The 21,432-nt window shown below is 41.8% G+C and overlaps 1 protein-coding gene across 1 annotated transcript in view; it reads left to right on the forward strand.

Moving 5' to 3' along the window:
- Positions 1-21,432, forward strand: part of LOC131688487 (exostosin-1) — a 501,100-nt gene that overhangs the window by 88,620 nt on the left and 391,048 nt on the right. The gene's annotated exons all lie outside the window — the stretch shown is intronic.

Genomic DNA, 21,432 nt, shown 5'->3' on the forward strand with positions numbered 1-21,432 from the left:
TCGACGCCAGTAACATCCTGATTATGGCCTACTGGCCATGGCGAACGTCAACGCACAGGACACAGATCACGAATTGGACGGTGACTTTGGGCTGACAGGTTCGGAGTAAGGAAAGATGACACCGACTAGAAATGGCGAGTGGGCTAACAGCATGGCTGCCTCCGTCCCAACAAACCCTGGCAGGTCTTCGGGTACGTTCGAAACTCGTCATCATTTAGTTGGTGGTACTAGGTTCGCTTGGAGCATTCCAGATTTTACGCCGATCCGGATCTGAACACTACACCCCATGAAGGATAGTGTCAACCCTAGCATGACCTCCCTGCTGATAAGATTTTAGTAGCATAAATAATCATGGGATCACAAGAGGCGACTATGTGTAACGAGTGTAGATAGCGAGCCGGAGGTGGGACCCAATAAAATGGAGCAAAACAAAGCAACCAAAACATACGGATCAGGCGCGGCGAATCCGTTCGCCAGGGGTGGTTTAGTGAGGTCACCACCACCAATAGTAGCTGAAGTCATTCAATAAGAGCAGCCGGATGGGAAGCAACAGCAGTAGTAGCGACAACAACAGCCAGAGCAGAGCAGGATGAGTTACACCCCACAGACGTCAAAGTAGTGGCAGCAAAGTGCTTGGTGGAGGAGCTCCACAAGATTGTGGACGCGAGAAACAATGTCCATAAGGACATGAAGGAAGAAAATTCGGAAGGCAAAAAAAGAAGGTGGAGCGAAAAGGGGAGCAGAAGAGGAAAGGAAAATCCTCGGCTCGTCAGAAGGCGCCAAAGGGAGAAGCCGTGCTCGTCAAAGCCAATGGGGGGGGGCAAAGTATGCTGCTCAAGAAGGTCAGAGAGGACCCGGAGCTGAAGTTCATTTCATTTCATTTATTTAGTTCAATTTCATGATAACACTGAATCAACAATTAGCCTCCACAACACTCGATTTGTAGCTGCAGTTCTCCAACGTCGGTTACGCCCAGCACTCGCCAAATCACGTTCCACCTGGTCCGCCCATCGTGCTCTCTGCGCTCCTCGCCTTCTTGTACCAGTCGGATCTTTAGCGAACACCATCTTTGCAGGATTGTTGTCCGGCATTCTTGCAACATGCCCTGTCCACCGTATCCTTCCAGATTTGGCCACCTTTTGGATACTGGGTTCGCCATAGAGCGCAGCGAGCTCGTGGTTCATCCTTCGCCGCCACACACCGTTCTCCTGCACACCGCCGAAGATCATCCTTAGCACCCGTCGCTCGAAAACTCCTAGCGCTTGCAGGTCCTCGAGCATGGTCCAAGTCTCGTGCTCGTAAAGAACCACCGGTCTTATAAGCGTTTTGTACATGGTGCGGGGGTGAATCTTTCTTGACCGCAGTTTCTTCTGGAGCCCATAGTAGGCCCGACTTCCACTGATGATGCGTCTTCGGATTTCACGGCTCACGTTATTGCCAGCCGGTAATAAGGATCCTAGGTAGACAAAATCCTCCACTACCTCGAAAGTATCCGCGTCGATCGTAACGCTGTTTCCTAGTCGGATCCTGTCGTTTCCGGTTCCGCCTACCAGCATATACTTTGTTTTGGACGTATTTACCACCAGTCCGACCTTCGCTACTTCGTGTTTCAGGCGGGTGTACAGGTCTGCCACCGTTCCAAATGTTCGGGCGATAATGTCCATGTCGTCCGCGAAGCATACAAATTGGCTGGATTTCGTGAAGATCGTGCCCCGGCTGTTGAGCCCGGTTTGTCGCATCACACCTTCCAGAGCGATGTTGAATAGTAGACACGAGAGTCCATCACCTTGTCTCAGTCCCCGTCGAGATTCGAATGGACTGGAAAGTTCACCCGAAATTCTTACGCTGTTTTGTACACCGTCCATCGTTGCTTTGATCAATCGGGTCAGCTACCCGGGAAAGCTGTTTTTGTCCATGATTTTCCATAGCTCTACGCTGTCGATACTGTCGTATGCCGCCTTGACGTCGATGAACAGGTGATGCGTTGGGACCTGGTATTCACGGCATTTCTGGAAGATTTGTCATACGGTGAAGATCTGGTCCGTTGTCGACCGGCCATCGATGAAGCCGGCTTGATAACTTCCCACGAACTCATTTACTTTAGGTGATAGACGACGGAAGATGATCTGGGATAGAACATTGTAGGCGGCATTCAAAATAGTGATCGCTCGGAAGTTCTCACACTCTAAATGGTCGCCCTTCTTTCCACTCCTCCGGTAGCTGTTCGGTTACCCAGATCCTGACTACTAACCGGTGCAGACAAGTGGCCAACTTTTCCGGGCCCAACTTGATAAGTTCTGCTGCGATACCATCTTCGCCAGCTGCTTTGTTGTTCTTGAGCTGTTGGATGGCATCCTTAACTTCCCTCAACGTGGGAGTTGGTTCATTCCCGTCCTCAATTGCACTGACGTAGTAAAATCCTCCGTTGCCTTGGTCATCTGTACCTACATTCTCCTCGCCGTTCAGGTGCTCGTCGAAGTGCTGCTCCTACCTTTCGATCACCTCACGGTTGTCCGTCAGTAGGCTCCCGCCCTTATCCCTACATATTTCGGCTTGCGGCACGAAACCTTTTCGGGTTGCGTTGAGCTTCTGATAGAACTTCCGTGTATCTTGAGAACGGCACAGCAGTTCCATTTCCTCGCTCTCCGCTTCTTCCAGGCGGCGTTTTTTCTCCCCGAAGAGGCGTGTCTGCTGCCTCCCCTTCTGTTTGTATCGTTCCACATTCTGTCGGGTACCATCCTGCAGCATAACCGCTCACGCTGCATTCTTCTCCTCTAAAACCGCTCTGCACTCCTCGTCAAACCAATCGTTCCGTCGTCTCCGTTCCTCGTACCCGACAATGTCCTCAGCTACGTTGTTGATGGCTGCCTTTACTGTTCTCCAGCAGTCCTCTAGAGGGGCCACGTCGAGCTCTCCCTCGTCCGTCAACGCTGCCTCGAGGCATCTGGCGACATCTGGTTGCTTCAGTCGCTCCAGATCGTACCAAGGCGGCCGTCGGTACCGTACATGATTAATGACGGGTAGTCTTGGGCGCAATTTAGCCATCAACAGGTAGTGGTCTGAGTCGATGTTAGTGCCACGATAGGTCCTAACGTGGATAATGTCGGAGAAGTGCCGTCCATCGATCAGGACGTGGTCGATTTGCGATTGGCTGTGAGGCTGTGCTGGAATATAGTTCTACGAATGGCCATGTTCTTGGAGGCGACGAAATCAATGAGTCGAAGGCCGTTCTCATTCGTCAGCTGGTGAGCGCTGAACTTTCCAATCGTCGGTCTGAATTCCTCCTCCTGGCCTAACTGAGCGTTTAGGTCCCCAATGATGATCTTGACGTCGTGGCTTGGGTAGCGGTCATATTCTCGTTCGAGCTGCGCGTAGAAACCGTCTTTGTCATCATCGGTGCTTCCGGAGTAAGGGCTGTGCACGTTTATTATGCTGATGTTGGAGAAACGGCCCTTGATCCTCAACCTGCACATTCTTTCGTCGATCGGCCACCAACCGATCACGCGCCTTTGCATATCGCCCATCACAATAAAAGCTGTCCCTAGCTCATGTGTGTTTCCGCAACTCTGGTAGATGGTATGATTACCTCTAAACGTTCGCACCATGGATCCTGTTCAACGAACCTCCTGCAGCACTACGATTCCGAGCCCGCGCTCCTTGAGAACATCGGCGAGTATGCGGGTGCTCCCGATGGAGTTGAGAGATCTGCGGTTCCATGGTCCGAGCTTCCAATCGCTAGTCCCTTTTTGTCGCAGTGGTCGTCGCCATTGGTATCGGTTCGCATTCTTATCTTGTTGACTTTTCGCTGCAACTGGTTTTTTACGGCTGGCTCGCAGAGCCTGACACCAACCTCCTAACTTTCTGGAAGTCCATAGTGCACAGTTGAGTTTAGAGTCCTTCACTAGCACTCGGACGATGATCAGCCGCCCCTAACATGGGGAACAGACGCTGTTTTGAGCCACTCCTCCTGGAGATCAGATGCTTGTCAGCCTACGACCGAAGTTCCCACCGGGGTTGGTTATCCGATCTTCCCTAAGGTTGCTCGTAGTTTTCGGCCAGTACCACGGGGAGGTAGGGATAGGAGTTGCTGGAAAAAGGCTCTGTCTTACGCATTATCCAGCCTTTACTGACCCCAGAGCTGAAATACTTGGGGCAAAAATATGGTAAGAGTTAGGCGTACCCAAAAAGGTGAAAGAAGAATTCCACGACTAGCAGCTCGACCTTGCAGGAGACTAAAGCCTTAAACCCGTAGATGGTGATTGAGTGAAAGGACCTTGATGAAATCACGACGGAAGACGAGCTGAGAGGTGCATTGAAGTAGTAGTATAACCTGGGCGAGGTGCACATGACGATTCGGTTAAGGAAGGAATACGGAGGAACTCAGACAGCGATGGTTCGTTTACCGGTAACCGCTGCAGACAAGGCAGTGGAGGTAGGCAAAGTTACGGTTGGATGGTCGAGATGCCTACTGAGAGCCGCCCCACGAGTAAATAAACAAGCGGAGAAATGCTTCAAGTATTTGGGCTTTGGACATTTAGCAGGGGCTCGCAAAGGCCCGGACAGATCAGGGATGTGCTGGAAATGTGGGGAGACGGGCTATCTTGCGAGAGACTGTACGCAGAGGCCGAAGTGCTTGCTATGCACCCCAGTGGACGGAAACGACCACCAAACGGGTGGCTTGAAATGCCCTGCCTACAAGAAGGCAACTGCAGGTTAACGGTAATGGAGATAACCCAGATAAACCTGAATCACTGTGACACTGCACAGCAACTGTTGTGGCAGTCTACGACAGAAACTATGTGCGATGTCGCATTGATCGCAGAGCCCCCCTGACAACGGTAATTGGGTGGCAGATAGATCAGAAACGGCTGTGATACAAGTTATGGGCAGATTCCCTATTCACGAAATGGTAAAACGCTCATATGAGGGCTTCGTGATCGCCAAAATCAACGGCGTCGTCGTATGTAGCTGTTACGCTCCTCCAAGGTGGACAGTAGAGCATTTCAGTTTAATGCTTGAGCAGTTAACTGAGCAGTTGATCGGTTGGAAGCCGGTTGTCATTGGTGGTAACTTCAACGCCTGGGATTTGAGGTGGGGCAGTAGAGTAACCAACACAAGAGGATGTAACCTGCAGGAAGCTCTAGCGAAGTTAGACGAACGATTGTGCAATGAAGGCTCTGTTAGCACATTTCGGAGAGACGGGAGGGAGTCTGTAGTCCTTCATTGACGGCGGACACGGGTTGGAGAGTATGCGAAATGTATGCGCATAGTGACCTCCAGGCGATTCGATACCGTATCGGTCAACAGAACCCTGGTACAGTACGGAGAAGGAAGTCCGGTGAACAAAAGAGGAAGACGAAAGCCTTCAACAAAGACCTCTTCGTTGAGGCACTTCAGCTGAACGGCTGGACCGAGAACGTGGTTGCAGTTGACCTAACAAGAAGGATTGTGGCGGCTTGTGACGCCACATTGCCGCGAAAGCTGAAACCACGCAACAAACGGCGTCCAGATTACTGGTGGAACAAGACGCATAGCACGCAACGCGCTGCTTGTCTCAGAGCCAGAAGGTGGACTCAGAGAGCGTTATCGGAAACAGATAGAGAAGAGCGCAAGCTAGGGCCACTTTAAAACGGGAGATCAGACTTCGCAAGTCAGATTGCCACAAGGAAATGTGCCGAAAAGTAGACGCCAATCCCTGGGTCGACGCGTATCGAGTTGTGATGGCGAAAATGAAGGGCTCGACGACGCCTGCCGAAATGTGCCCGATTAAGCTGAATGCAATCGTCGAGGGTCTTTTCCTGAAGCACGATCCAACTAACTGGTCACCTACACCGTACGGCAAAGAAGTGACTAAAGACGAGCTCGCAGAAGTATCGAAGCGCCTGAAATCAAAGAAAGCCCCCCGTCGGGATGGAATACCAAACTTCCCCGAAATGTGGACGGTCCAGAAGCAGATGTTGCTGCCAAAGCCAGGGAAGCCACCGGGTGATCCGGCCTCGTACAGGTCCATATGCCTGTTGGATACACTCGGAATACTCCTGGAAAGGATCATTCTTAACAGGTTGACGAAACTCACGGAAAGCGAGTCCGGACTGTCCAAGATGCAGTTCGGAGTCCGCAAAGGAGCATCGACAGTGGATACAATTCGGACAGTGTGCGAGAGTGCCGAGAAGGCAACTAAACAGAAGCGTAAAGGAGATCGATACTGCGCGGTGGTCCTGAAAAGCTACTTCCAGAGCAGAGTGCTGCTGTATGAGAAGGGCAGAAGGCAATGCGAGTCACAGCGGGTGTTCCTCTGGGCTCCATTCTCGGTCCAACTCTTTGGAACGGGATGTTCTATGGGGTCTTAACGCTGCAGCTGCCCAGGAAAGTGAAAATCTTGGGTTTCGCGGACGACGTGTCACTAACAGTGATGGGTGAGCTACTTGAAGAAGTGGAGGTGTTGGTCACGGAGACAATAGACGCGATCGAGAGCTGGGTGAAACGGGGTCAAGCTGCAAATAGCTCAGCACAATACGGAGGTGTTGTTGGTCAGCAACTGAAAAGCGGTTCAGCGGATGCAGATCGACGTCAGAGAGCACGTGATTGCATCGAAGCGTGCACTGAAGCAATTGGGAATGATAATAGGCGACAGGTTGAGCTTCAACAACCACGTCGACTACACCTGCGAAAAATCGGCGAACGCATTAGCGAGAATCATGCCAAACGTCGGCGGCCCGAGAAGAAGCAAGAGACGTCTGCTATTTACTGTTTCGTCATCGATACTCCGATATGGGGTTCCTGCCTGGGGTGCTCCGCTGAAAACCAAGCGAAACCGTGAAAAGCTGAACAGGACATTCCGGCTAATGGTCGTACGAGTCGCGAGTGCTTACAGAACAATATCATCGGAGGCAGTATGCGTTATCGCCGGAGTGATCTCCATCTGCATCACCGTGGCTGCGGACGTGGACTACTAGCAGAGAAATGCACGTAATGCAAGGAAGCTGGTCCAAGTGGACTCGTTGGCTAAATGACAGCAGGAGTGAGATAACGCAGAGAAAGGAAGGTGGACCTACCGAGTCATTTCAAATGTGTTGGCTTGGGTGCACACGAAGCATGGAGAGGTGAACTTCCATCCACGAATGCTTCCGGAGGTACTTGCATCGGTTTGGACATGCTTCGTTACCCCTTTGCCCCGACTGTGCAAACATGTAGGAGACACCGGAACACGTGGTCTTCGAAAGCCCTAGGCTCGAAGAAGCTCGTAGTGGTATACCTGGTGTGACAGTTGACAATATCGTCGAAGAGATGTGCCACGACGAGCATACCTGAGACGTTGTCAACAGAGTGGTTACGAGTTTACTCTTCGAGCTGCAGAGGAAGTGCCGAAGAGACCAACAAGAAGCCACAAATCGGGTTTCGAGAGAATCTCCGCCACCGTGGAACTCTCCGACTGTGTAGACTAGTTCCACCGACGGGGACCAGTTGAGTAGTACCCGACGTAGCGCCGGGTTTGGGTCATCGGCGACACCCTACTGGGTAGCTCGAGAGTACGGTACATCCACCGCCGGGGATTAGACCGAGTAAACCACGTCCCACAGCTAGCAGTGGGTCGTTGGGGCGCTAGTAAACCGGAAGCTACGCTCTACCCGTAAATCGCCGCATAGACATCAGCACCTACTGGCTGGCCCGTTGAGTAGGCTAGATGCATCGCCGGGGACTGGATCGAGTAGATCGGGACGACGCGGAGAAAAATGGCATACGGAAAGACCTCCCTCGCCGGGGTATTCTTCGTCGGAGTAGACTAGATCCATTGTTGGGAACTATACCGAATAGTTCGCGAGCAAGTGAGGGCGGGAGCTGAATGGCTCATCGGAGAAGTAGAGCGAAATGGAACGAGAGGGAGCCAAAGGGCTCATGAAATTGTGAAGAATCGGTATCGGGAGAACTTCCTTCGCCGGGGAACTCTCCGTCGGCGTAAGCTAGATTCCCCACCGGGGACTACACTGAGTAGATCGCAACTAGACACCACCAGTCGCGGGTCGTCGGGACACCAGCGAACCGGAATCGCTGAACTGGCCTCGACACCTGGCTGGTCGGCTCGGTTTCGGGAGAACTTCTCTCGCTGGGGAATTCTCCGTTGGAGTAGGCTAGGTCTACCGTCGGGAACAAGACCGAGTAGTTCGCGAACACATTGGGAACTCAACGAGTAAATGGCGCTGAATTGTATAAGTAGGAAGTTGCGGTGCTAACTGGCACAAGGTAGCCGAGTCGTGGTGCTGAATGGCCTAGAGGAGCCGAAGGTCTCGGTGAGTTAGACAATCTGAAGTTTTCCGCCCATATTGTCTTCGTAGGGGAGGAGCTCTAAGGCTCGACTCACAGCCAGCTTTCCGGGAATCGGCTTTTAAGGGGTCAGTCGCTAACAACAAATAATAGTGTTGAAGGTACTCAAGATGAATACTTTGGGTCTTCAGCGAAGTTATTGGCAAAAGCAACTTTGCCGAATACATTATATTAGCATATGTGCTTGCCAGAAAGTTATTACATATATCTCACTTTTTGAAAGATGAATCATTAAACTCGCAACACCACGGGAAACGGCTTGTAATGTCCACAAATTCCTCTGAAGAAGTCATTGATGCGTAATTGATAGACTGTATAATTTTGGCAAAAAACACCACAGTGCATTTGCAACAAACCAATTTTAATAAGAATTGCAACAAATGAAAGTCTTTTATATGGGAATTTTTTATGTGAACGCACTCTTTTACCTGTAAATTTGAAACTGGTAAACCAATCTAAATAATAATTAACTAAATAGCAGGCGATGTAGCACTTTGGATTTGAGTCTAATAGGTTTCGCCATCTCCAAAGATGGAGCTAAGCTGGAATATAGCCCCTTTCTCCGGCGATACCAAAACCATCGTTATTGGACCAATAAGACATCATCAGAACACCAGTTTATATCTGGTTTCCATATGTATAAGCACAAAAAACCCGTATCTGCAGAACCGGAAGTCCATAAGAATAAAATGCAACTTCTGAAGACAAGGTTGCTTTCATTTGCGACTAAGTCTGTTAAAATTGGTCCACTCACCTCTGCTTACATGTTGACATCACGTTTTTCACATCTTCGACAACGAACCCTCTTGTTGCGACATGCTACCGTATGCCTGACATGATGGAGCTGGATAAAGGCGACTTTCGTAAGCCTAAGCTCCATTTTCATCTTCAGTTTTAAATGTTCCATATGCTGAATACTTGGTCTAATATGAAAATTCCGGTAGTCAATAGCCAGGCCCGTAGCTAGGATTTTGTTTCGAGAGGGGCTTAATTTTTTTTTGCATAAATGTGTTAATTCTGGTGACTTGAGATAGTCACTTGAAACTGAATGTAATTTTGAAAATTTCTTAGTGAAAACAATTCCAAAACTAAGGCAATAGACAATATGTTGTCTGATACAAGAAATGGTATAGTATATCGACGAATTCTTGCTTTTGAATTTGTTTTTTTTTATTAATTTATAAGCTATCATTTTCACCGTTGGAATTTGCAAACGTTGTCTGGTGGGTGCTCCCATCATACAATTTGAAGCAAACGAAATGAGGCTGTCCATCGCAGATTCACACGATATGCGTTACGTCAATTGCCTTGGAAGGATCCGCTGAACCATACGAAGATCGTTGTCGATTATTAGGATTACACACTTTAGAAAATCGTAGACCCGCGTCGTAAAATACCTTCGTGTCTTAGCTTCTTATGGATGAATATGGTGTTCCCGATCTTCTATCACAAATTAACCTCTACGCACAAACTCGTGTCGTTTGTTCTTGAACAATGCTTCATTCTGAACTTCACAACACTAATTACGCTGCCAACAACCGATATTAGAAATGACCCGTCGCTTCAACGGTTATAACGACATCTTCGACTTCGTCATTAGTTCCGCGCATGCCACTTTAGATCATTTCTTTTTGGCATAGTTCATTAAGACTCAATTATTTAAATACAAATACAAATACAAGAGAATGTCGAAATTCGCTCCAAATCTTCTGATTAGGTAGGCGATTTGTAGATGTGCAGAAAAGGTTCAACTCCTATTCAACTCAAATTTATAATAATTTTCAATTTAAATGATGATACATTAAAGACTATTTTCAGATAAGTGAGAACAATTAATTATTTATCTATTTAAGTATTCAGATTTCTCACAGATCCTATTCTTTTCTGAAATTGATACTTTTTATATCATTAGACAGGTTTTTTTTCTAGGTAATTCTTCTACTAGATCCTTCAAACTATGGCAAAAGACAGATCAGTAATTTTGTTTGTTGACATGTAAAGGGTGTACAAAAAATACTACTGATTTCTCTGCAAAGCATAGATAAGAACTGTAGCTGTATTTACCTAGATTAGGCAAATATTATATTTGAGCACACAAAGCTTACAGGTTTCATTTCGGAATTCATGGATTTTTGGACAATACAAAACAGATGTTTCAATGAATTAATTTACTAAACTAGCCGAAATTTTATCTACTATGGAACTGTTCACTAATCGAAAGGAAATCCCCTGATTACTGTTATCTTGCAATTTACGTAAATTTTTTTGAATGCAACCAGAGCTTAAAAAATTGACATCCCTGCGTGAACTTGAAAGAGAACCGAAATTCAATTTCTGCCCGTCGCGACATAGCGCATTCGGGTTCGCATATGTTCGGTTTCAGAAGCAAACTGAATTTTGTTTCTATGCTAGCTCTGAGAGGGATTATTGAGCGAAAATGCTCTAGACATAGATTACGCAGTTCACTAATGCTCGAACTGTCCACATAATAACAAATGAATGCTTTGGTTGGTGAAGGAATTTATATTTCCTCTGCACTCAAATATCCGATTCTGCATGAAATTTCAGTCAGCTGGAAAGTTAATGATTGACCGAGTCGTTGAATCTGAATGTCAGTTTCGATAAGTAGAAATAGTTAACTGATTTTGAAATTTCGAATGTAACATTGATGACACCACTAGAATTACTCGAAACTATAAATATTGGTGAGCTTAATAATTTTACCATCACACTTGCATCCGACAAATCAAAGAAAACACATCGCACTTGCTTTTCCTGTGCCGCAGAGACTTTCTTTCAGATTTCTATGTTTTTAAATTATTGTAATTTATCCGATTTTTGTGCATCTTTCGCAAAATTTTTTGTCAGCGGCAGTTTTCGTTATGCGAATATGCTTGCAGTTAAACTTTCTAAGACAATTCAAACAACCTGCTCAGTAATTGGTTCGTTTTTAATTAGCTCAAGTTTTTTTTACAATCATCATCAAGATTGGAAGAGATGCACGACTTCTTGAAGAAAGCTGTAATACTTTTTGATAACAGGTTTGTTTTACCAAAATTTAGGAAACAATTTCAATCAACGTTGTTCCACCTAACGTTGAATGTTGTGCGGATAACGAAAACGTGATGTGTTTTCGAAAATGCCGTTTTATTCAACCCGAATTGAGAGGATCAGAGCGAAATTCCGAAAGCACTCGTTCTGAGTGCATAGAAAAGATAGAAGAGGTGCTCGTGAGGCTTCTTAGATTAGTTGATTCTTTTTTCCTCCTCCGTGATTTCTGATCATCTCGCATTTTAGTCCAAAACGAATAAAAAACAGATCGTGAGACTGCTATATACTGAAAACATAAAATCGAAATTATTGGACTAATAGATTCAACCAGTCACAACATTTTAGTCGCAACAGTGTTGCGAACTCGCATGAACGGAACGAATTCCTCGCATGAAAGTGAAATTAAGTGCCAATGAAAATGATGATGCATTAAAATGACACGAAAGAAAAAACTGTCGCCTCAGCTATATCGTCCTCAGTAAATTGGAATATTTTTTTGCCTAGTACGCTTGAATGTGATGTCTAGTATTTATACTAAGAGTACAGAGTCAGACCTAATATAGTAATTCAAAGTTGGTACAATTCAAAAACGTGTCATTTAAATTTAAAATAGAGTTGCCAATATCGAGTATTACACCTGAGTTTTGTTAAACGGGACAATCATTTGCGATGATGCGTTCACTTTTGGAGAGTTTTAGTACTCGGACGTCCATTAAACTTCTTCTACTATTTTTTAATTACTTCATAAGTAAACTCGGTTCAATACTTTAGCCAATCGAAACAGTGGTTCTGTCATCTAGTTACATCTATTTCCAACAATAAAAATAATAAAATTAGTTTTACTGGTTGTCCAACAGATCTCACGCATGCTCTCACCCATTGCACGTAGATACCTGTTTACGAAGCAGGGAAATATTTTTTCCTCGCCAACTGCGTATAGGTGGTCGTTCATATCTATTTCGCTATTGAACACTTCCGTGTCATAATCGTGGTTGCTGCCTTTATGTTCGCAAACATGCTTGCTTGTTGTCTTGATGAATGTGAATTTCCTCATTGATTGTGCTGGCTGTAGATTTTGAGATATTGACGCAGCTTTTGCCGTTGTCAATATTACCTGAACATGTGCTACATATTTGGTAATTGTTTGTGTTCAGCGGTAAATAAATCGTAATGTGACGTTTTTTCACAGAACAGGAACGTACCTTTGATATGTGCGAAGAACACTATGTGTAATTGTACTATCGCATTATGTTTTGTACTGCATTTCTCCCATATGTGATATGTATCTGCAAGTAAGCGGTATCCGATCTTGTAACCGAACATTGATTCTCTCATCGTCCATTTTAATATGAAGATCTTAATTACAACATTGTCACACACAACCATTAAAATTTAATAACTTTAAATCATTCAAAATCAATGATTTCGTCTGATCCAATTAATTGAACGCTATGAGCGCAGAATATCTGAGGTGGTAGAACTCAATGAAGGTGGCTATCGTAAGTATAGCCTCCAAATTCACCTTCAGAAAATGTTCCTCATCACAAATACTCGGTTTTATGCCAATCACCAATAATCACAGTATTTGGCCGACGCGCCACTTCTTGCTTCTGCGACTCACTCATCTCGACATATTACTAGGGAATAGTATGTAGAAGTTTCCTTTGTTCTTCAGACAAGGAACACAATATAAAAGTAACTTTATTTGTCGTTCGCTTCACACCGGCTGGGACAGAAGCATAAACCACACTGAATTTCGTGACCAATGATTTTGGTTGTTGGAAACAACAATCTTCTAACTTTATCTCAAACCAAACGAGCTATAAGCTAAAGTCGCTGATAACAATGTTTTTGAAATTTATTTTCAGAACATTTCCATATCCATATTTCGCCGAAGCAGCGTGTTTCGCTGCTTAGACTCACTCATCTTGATAGATCACCACGGCACGAATAAAAGAATCGGTTTTATTTGTTCTTCAGACAATGTATTCCAGGTGAAAATAATTAGTTTTTGTCATTTGCTTTGCGCTGGTAGAAGCAGAAAGTAGACTGAGTTGAGAATCGTGACCGTTGTCTTCGGCGGTTAGGAACTGATTTCATGTTACATCCAAGTAAATCCTGACATGGCATCCCGATCAGAATGAAATAACAAGATTATAACAGAACACAATTTCTATAACATATTGTGTTATAAATGAGGAATTCCACGAAGATCCGTCCGAAAATCTTTAAAATCGTGACCGACCATCTTAGATTCCAATGAAACTTTACACGTTTCACCGTCATGCAAGACTAAATATTTTCCACAGGTAATAAGATTATTTTGACTCAAGAGCAACTTTTCAAAAGGGCGTAAACGTTTCTACGCGTATGAATTTCAAAATTTTTTTGTTCGATTACTGTATTTTATACAGCAAAACTATCTGAGAACGAGTTACAGGGAATGAATACTTCTGTTCGAAAAAATATACACTGAAAAAAATGTTGTGTCATTTATCAAAAAAACAAAAATTTATGATAAAAATTTAAATTGCGAAAAAAAACCATTTTTTAAATTTTTTATATTTTGTTACTAAAAGCCTAAAGAGAAAAGAAACATTTTTAATGTGATTGCATGATGGAGAAGAATTCGGTAAAAAAGTTTTCCTAACAATAACTTCGTACATGTTTTTAAATTTCATACTAATAGACATACAAAATTGTAATTCTATTACAGAATATAGTTCTAAGCACCATTTAAAATCAAAATGCATTTAACAAAAATCTTCCAAAATGCGATAGTTTTCGAGATATTTGAAATTTTGCTCCTTCAAAAACAATTAATTTGTGTATTTATGCTCCTTTTTAAAGTTATTCGCGTTACCCCATCAAAAATGTCAAAAATTTAATGTTTATCGTTTTAAAGACGTAAAAGCAACCTTTCTAGTGTATTTGGATCCTGGAGAAGCTTTCAATAAAAAAGTTTTCCTTACAACAACTTTTGACATTTTTTTATAATTCTTACTATTTGCAGTCAAAAATACAATTTTATTTTTGAATATGATTCTAAACGCCATTTTAAATCGAAATGCTCTTAACAAAAATTTTCTAAAATGTAGTAGTTCTCGAGATATTTTAACTTTTGTTTTAACAACACAATTATTTTGTTTTATTACGACCTTTTCATAAGTTAGTCGCGTTACTCCATCAACAATAATAGGTTTTTCAAAAGGCCCGTAAACTTTCCTGCAACTTTCTCTTTGACATCAAGGCGATATTGTGAAACATTTTAAAGTTACATGAAAACAACCAACATATGATTCTGCTATATAGTTTAATCAACAGACCCTATAGTTGAAATATATTTTGGTTGCTTTCATTTAACTTTCAAATGGTTTACAATATCGCCTTGATGTCAAAGAGAAAGCTGCACGAAAGTTTACGGGCCTTTTGAAAAACCTATTATTGTTGATGGAGAAACGCGACTAACTTATGAAAAGGTCGCAATAAAATAAAATAATTGTGTGGTTAAAACAAAAGTTAAAATATCTCGAGAACTACTACATTTTAGAAAATTTTTGTTAAGAGCATTTCGATTTAAAATGGCGTTTAGAATCATATTCAAAAATAAAATTGTATTTTTGACTGCAAATAGTAAGAATTATAAAAAAATGTCAAAAGTTGTTGTTAGGAAAACTTTTCTATTGAAAGCTTCTCCATGATCCAAATACACTAAAAAGGTTGCTTTTTCGTCTTTAAAACGATAAACATTAAATTTTTGACATTTTTTAATGGGGTACACGAATAACATTTAAAAAGAGCATAATTACACGAATTAATTGTTTTTGAAGTAGCAAAATTTCAAATATCTCGAAAACTATCGCATTTTGGAAGATTTTTGTTAAATGCATTTTGATTTTAAATGGTGCTTAGAATTATATTCTGTAATAGAATTACAATTTTGTATGTCAATTAGTATGAAATTTAAAAACATGTAAGAAGTTATTGTTAGAAAAACTTTTTTACCGATTTTTTCTCCATCATGCAATCACAATCAAAATGTTTCTTTTCTCTTTAGGTTTTTGGTAACAAAATATAAAATTTTTTAAAAAATGTGTTTTTTCGCAATTTAAATTTTTATCATAAATTTTTGTTTTTTTTGAAAAATGACACAACATTTTTTTCAGTGTATATTTTTTTCGGATAGGTGTATTCATTCCCTGTAACTTGTTCTCAGATAGTTTTGCTGTATAAAATACAGTAATCGAACAAAAAAAATTTGGAATTCATACACGTAGAAACGTTTGCGCCCTTTTGAAAAATTACTCTTGTATCAAAATATTCCAATTGCCAGAGAATATCATGGAGATTCATACAGCGAACACACCTGCAAAGTTTCGTTCGAATCGACGATGGTCATATTTTGCGGTCGGCCGGTTTCTCATGGAATCCCTTAAATTAGGTCTCGTTAGTAGTTAAAATAACAGAAATTTATAACAAGTGGTTACTTGTTATATTCGAGGTTTAGTTTTGCAATATTTCTGATATGTGTTACTGATCGGGATTGAAGAGCACGACACCTGCTTTGACCAGACATGGATTTGAGTTGTGACTTTGTCTCATCAGTATCTGACAGAACCGATTTGGCCACCGAGTAGGTGGCTGGTGACCATACTAGGACCTGCTTGATGAGACAATGTTAAGCCGATTTATAACAATTTTAAGGTGTGATGCCACATGTCACTACTTATTAGAATATAGGTTTCCTTTCGCTAATCTTGAAATATAGCTTACTTCTCAACATTTCACACACATTTGACATTTGAACCTTTATGCAAAAAAAAATTTTTTTTTTTTGGAATGAACCAGTTTTAGTGCGAAAGAGCACAATACCTAACTTAGTTAGTATTTAGTGTTTCGGATTCTCCTCATCAGTAACTAGCACCTTCTTGGTACCAGTTGGATGCTAACCCTAGTTACAATTTAGGTTTTATGGTAGTTTTATAGCCACTCATAAAACTTAGATTGCACTTGTAGCATGCTATAAAACTTCAATTGCTACTTGGGAAATCTAAACTAGTACCAAGATTGGCACTAGCTAGACGCTTAATCCAAAAAGTCATACGTCTTACAACTAACTGGTACCAAGAAGGTGCTAGTTACTGATCAGAAGAATCCGAAACGCTAAATACTAAGTTAGTTATTGTGCACTTTCGCACAAAAACTGGTTCATTCCAAAAAAAAATTATTTTTTGCATAATTCCAGGCGTTTGGTACTTAAACCAAAAGACTGTTTTGGATTACACTTTTCCCATCAGCAAAGCCCGAACTTCTGCGCTTGACTTCCGAGACATCACTAGGGACAAGCCAGTCGTTTATGTTCATGCAAGACGTATGACTTTTTGTATTAAGTGTCTAGCTAGTGCCAATCTTGGTACTAGTTTAGATTTAGCATCTAACTGGTACCAAGAAGGTGCTAGTTACTGATGAGGAGAATTCGAAACGCTAAATACTAATTTGAACCTTTGTTAGACAAATTTCTCGTTACACCACATTAACTTCATAGTTTTCTATTGTTTGTCGAAACAATGTCCGACTACATGTCCATCTGTTACGCTCTAGTTACATGTAACGACAGCTGGAGAAGGAATACAAACAAGTTAAAAACCATTTTTCGCCATTATGCTTAGATAATTTTTTTGGACGCTCATATAAATTCTCGTGCCTGGCCGAACAAATTTCACGGGTCGAGTGATTCTGATATCGTTTGACAACGGTAACTGTGTTTAACAACATTGGAATGAGAATGTGATCAACACACTCCGTATTCCAAGCCGTTTTTTTGCTTTCGTTGCGTTGTCCAAAACAAAGCGGTTGGGATGTCCGTAAATTTTATACCTGACTTACTCCGTCCGACCTGCTAATATTTACACCACAGGTTGGGATGCCCCTGCTCCACGTCAAAAGCAGAAACATTTTTGATTTAGAGCGCTCGTGTGGGCTTTTGCCAAAAAAAATTAAACGACCGGAATTTGTTCGGCGTTATGAAGAGAGCTCGTTGAGAATGCCTTGCTCTCGTTTGTTTGGATTGTTTGGCCTCTAGCTAGAATTAATAGCATAGGCCGACCACTCCGGAGCAATACACTTTCCAGCTATCACACGTTAAACCGTACACCAGCAACCCTGTGCAGCAATAGATGCTCCCTAGCCTAATCTCTTTTGGCGCTTTGCTGTCAGCATGCTGGAAAACTTGTAGAATGTACCTACTCTCAATTTGGGCATATCTGCTTCCAGTTGGAATAATATGTGTGCAAAAAGGGTTTTGTGAAATTTACGACTTCCAGTCATTCGGAGCGGCTTGCTTTTTCTATTTATGCACAGATGAAGCTTTTCTATCCTGGGAACAGTGCTGCTTCAATCCGGACCCAGTAGTTTCTGCAGGAACAATGTACCGTTTTACTCAAAATGATCCGATCCGTAGTTAAGGTTTGGGGGGTGGTGCACCGACTCAGATATTTAATTTATTCATATTGCTGTACTTTTCGGATAGTTTTGAATGCTAACAATGTAGTTTGGATGAATTAAATTTAGAAGGATCCGTTTTTCACTGGTGGGGTTATCTCTAATCCGAATGGTGCGCTATGGTGTGAAACTGTCGGAGGGATCAAGTTTACAGTGACAGCAAGCAGTTGTGAATGTAGAGCTCGCTGCAGGGTAAAAAGCAGTGGAAATGAAAGCACCCTTTCTATCTTGATGATTAATAGTTTTAATACTTGAATTTTTACTTTTTACTCCATGATCTCGTCTTTCGACTCATTACTTAACATTACTTAACCCATTATTGCCCAACCTACTATATATAGTAGGTGCTAAGAATAACTCCTATTACTCAATTAGTAACGCAGAACAGGCATTATCAACGAGTTAATATTGTTCATATACTCTTGCAGAATATGTTTAAAGAAGTCAGGGTGGTTAAACCGGTGGTTATGTTTTGTTTTTAATCAATTTTCCCTTAAGGGGTTACACATTTTTGTTAGGATGAAAAAAATCGATTTTTTGTAAATTAGATAATCTGAAACTACATACGCTGAGGAAATTTTTCTCAAAGTTTCATTAACATCGGAATACTACAACTTGAGTTACAGCTATTCATAGACCGCTACCTATTGACCACTCGTAGGCGGTGCGTAGTGTTTGATACGCTAGACCGTTGACTCGCTGCACCGACAGTAAAACTCGATTATCTCGGAGTTGTATTTTGTTGAAAAGTTCATCCGCGGCGATCACGATATCTCAGGAACCGATCAACCGATCAATCTTAAATTTTCACTGGTTGTTCCTTATTATATCAGCTACTTTGAGTACAAAAATAATTTTACTGGAATGACCACATAATTTTTCTTCGATCGGAAAACACAATTTGTGTTGCGCGTGAAAAATAAGTTGGGCAATAATGGGTTAAGACTTTCAACTCTTGCTGTTGACAAGTGTTGAAATATGTGCTGGAAAATAATTCTATATAATTTAAACAGTTTGCGAATTACTTATCCGCTATTAATCAGACAAAATAAATTATTGAACTGTGGATGGTTTGGAATCCGCCTTGATGTTTCTTCGTCCATTAAGACGCAATCAAGTTTGGTCAACAATGTTGTTTACAACTGACGCATCCCTGCTGTAGCAGTGGTGTTGTCATCTCGATTGGGCGACGCATCGTAGGGAAATTATGGTTTAAACCGACACCTTAAGCTTAACCCTTGTTCCGGGTTATTATAAAATCATTACAATTTTAGTTTCTGTGCAGAATTCCTTTTTAGGAAATTCTTAACGAGGCCTAATTTTTCCGCGCTTCGAAAATTTAGTTTGATTAAAAATTATTGGTCGCAAAAAAAACGAATTCTTGCAGGCACTACGGGTAAAACAGAAACCCTGTAGGGGTAAGATCGACATCCGTCGATTTCGTCTCATCAGAATCCGACACAAACTTTGCGACAGGAGTAAGCTAGCATCGGATTGACGCTAGTCCAAAAAAACGAAAACACTCTTTATGTTTCTGAACTCACCCACAGTCCTGCGTGATTCATGAAAAAGAAAAGAATGCAAGAAAAGAGCTGATTAAGCTGATGAGATAATTCTAGAGAAAATTTACAATAGGACGTAAGTAACAATGAGAGATTCTCTTTGGGGTCTTTCTCTTCTGTTCATTACTCGGCCATTTCAACATTTACTACTCTATTCTTTGCATAATATTCTAGTAAAAACCGGCTTTCGATATGTACTGGAAAATTAGCGCAAAGTGTTGTAGTGACGTCGTAATAAACGAAAGAGAAAGTAAACAAAGAGAGGCTTTCATTGTTACTTACGTTCTATTGAAAATTTTCTCTAGAATTAATAAAATGGAAATAAAGCTTGGCTTAGGAGGTCAAAAAAATATACACTATGCTATATTTCTCCTTAGTGGAGAATTTTTTTGGAAAAAGCCATTTTTTCTCCATTTGCGCGTGAAGATCACAAACCCTAGAACTAAATTAGTTATGGAATGAGCGTTTCGACTTCGTCTCATCAGAATCCGACACTAACTTAATGATAGGACTAAGCTAGCGCCGGATTGACGCTAGCTCCAAAAAACGGAGTGTTCTAAGCCATTGCATATTGCTCGAGTTTTGACGATACGGCAGGGGCAGTAATCTTGAGCGTTTTTTCAAAAAGACATATCTGCAATGAGTTACTCTCTTTGTTTACTTTCTCTTTCGATTTTTACGGCGTTACTTTTCACTTATTTTACAGTACAGATCCAAAGACGGTGGTTTTAACTAGCATATTATGCAAAGAGTTGAGGGATAAATGTTAAAGTGACCGAATTATTAACAGAAGAGAAAGTAAACATACAGAGTAACTCATTGTAGATATGTCTTTTTGAAAAAACGTTCAAGAAATATCGAAAATTCTCCCTGATAAGCTGGTGGTAAATAGTTTGAAGCAGGAAAATTATATTGCTGACTACGGGCCTTTTACTAAGGAGCATAGAGTATATGTACCATCAAATCGGGTTGAATGTGACGGGGTCGTCTCCGATTCGAGTTTGAATTGCGCGGATCTGCTGACACATGGGGTTGGCTGTTTTAATGTCCCCATGCTTCAGGCAGTGATGATACTGGACTGCAAACGTTTGCATTCAGCATCAGTCGCAGCTGACGAGAAGAGAGTATACCGTCATCGTTGTGCTATCTTATGACAGGCGCCATTTAGCACATTTCGAGAAAAAATATTTTTAAATCCTGATCTTCTATATCTTGAAACTTATAAATAACAAAAGCAATTCTAAGAAGACAATTGATGCTTCTTTCAATTCTGCATTAGTCTCCCAATTATTGCAAAGATCAGTTGACTATATTGAAAGTTATTACTAAAAATGTCACTCACACGTATCACACGTAAGTTTGTATTGATGACAAAATATGAATGACGTGTCATAATCGTTCTATACAAAAGAAGACTGAAATGTTTACTTTCATTTATACATTCAGCTTAATTTGGTCTAGAAACAAACAGTGTTTTGAAGGGAATTGGTCAAGGAATCTAGAAAAATAGTAATCTTTGGTTACAGTGTTACCTAATATGCAATAAATCCTGTTTAAAACTAAAAGTTCATTTTTCTCACAATAAATGTGTTTTCATTTTGAAAATTATTATGCCATTGTGTTCTTCAAATATTTTTACACAGAAAAACACTTGAGGCAATCCCAAAATACAGTAATTTGAAGCAAAAAAGTCATAACAAAATTTATCATCACGTTTTTTGCTATACCTCAGTAACCAAGGAGAGTTTTGAAATTCTGAAAGCGCCACTTTGTAGAGATTTTCAGACAATTAATGTGGCATATCTAACTTCGTTTACCCCAAAAAGGTGTTTGTCATAAAATAGAACGACAGCCGTCGAAATAATAGAAAAGAACACATCGTGCCATAGTGACCCTTGCTGTTCATTTGCGCTAGAGACTATGCTTCTATATTTACTTGTTTTTAAAATGCTGAAATTTTTCCTATTCCCGTCGTTTTACGAATACTTTTGCCAGC

The sequence above is a fragment of the Topomyia yanbarensis genome, chromosome 3 (genome assembly GCF_030247195.1).
Source record: "Topomyia yanbarensis strain Yona2022 chromosome 3, ASM3024719v1, whole genome shotgun sequence".
Taxonomy (NCBI): domain Eukaryota; kingdom Metazoa; phylum Arthropoda; class Insecta; order Diptera; family Culicidae; genus Topomyia; species Topomyia yanbarensis.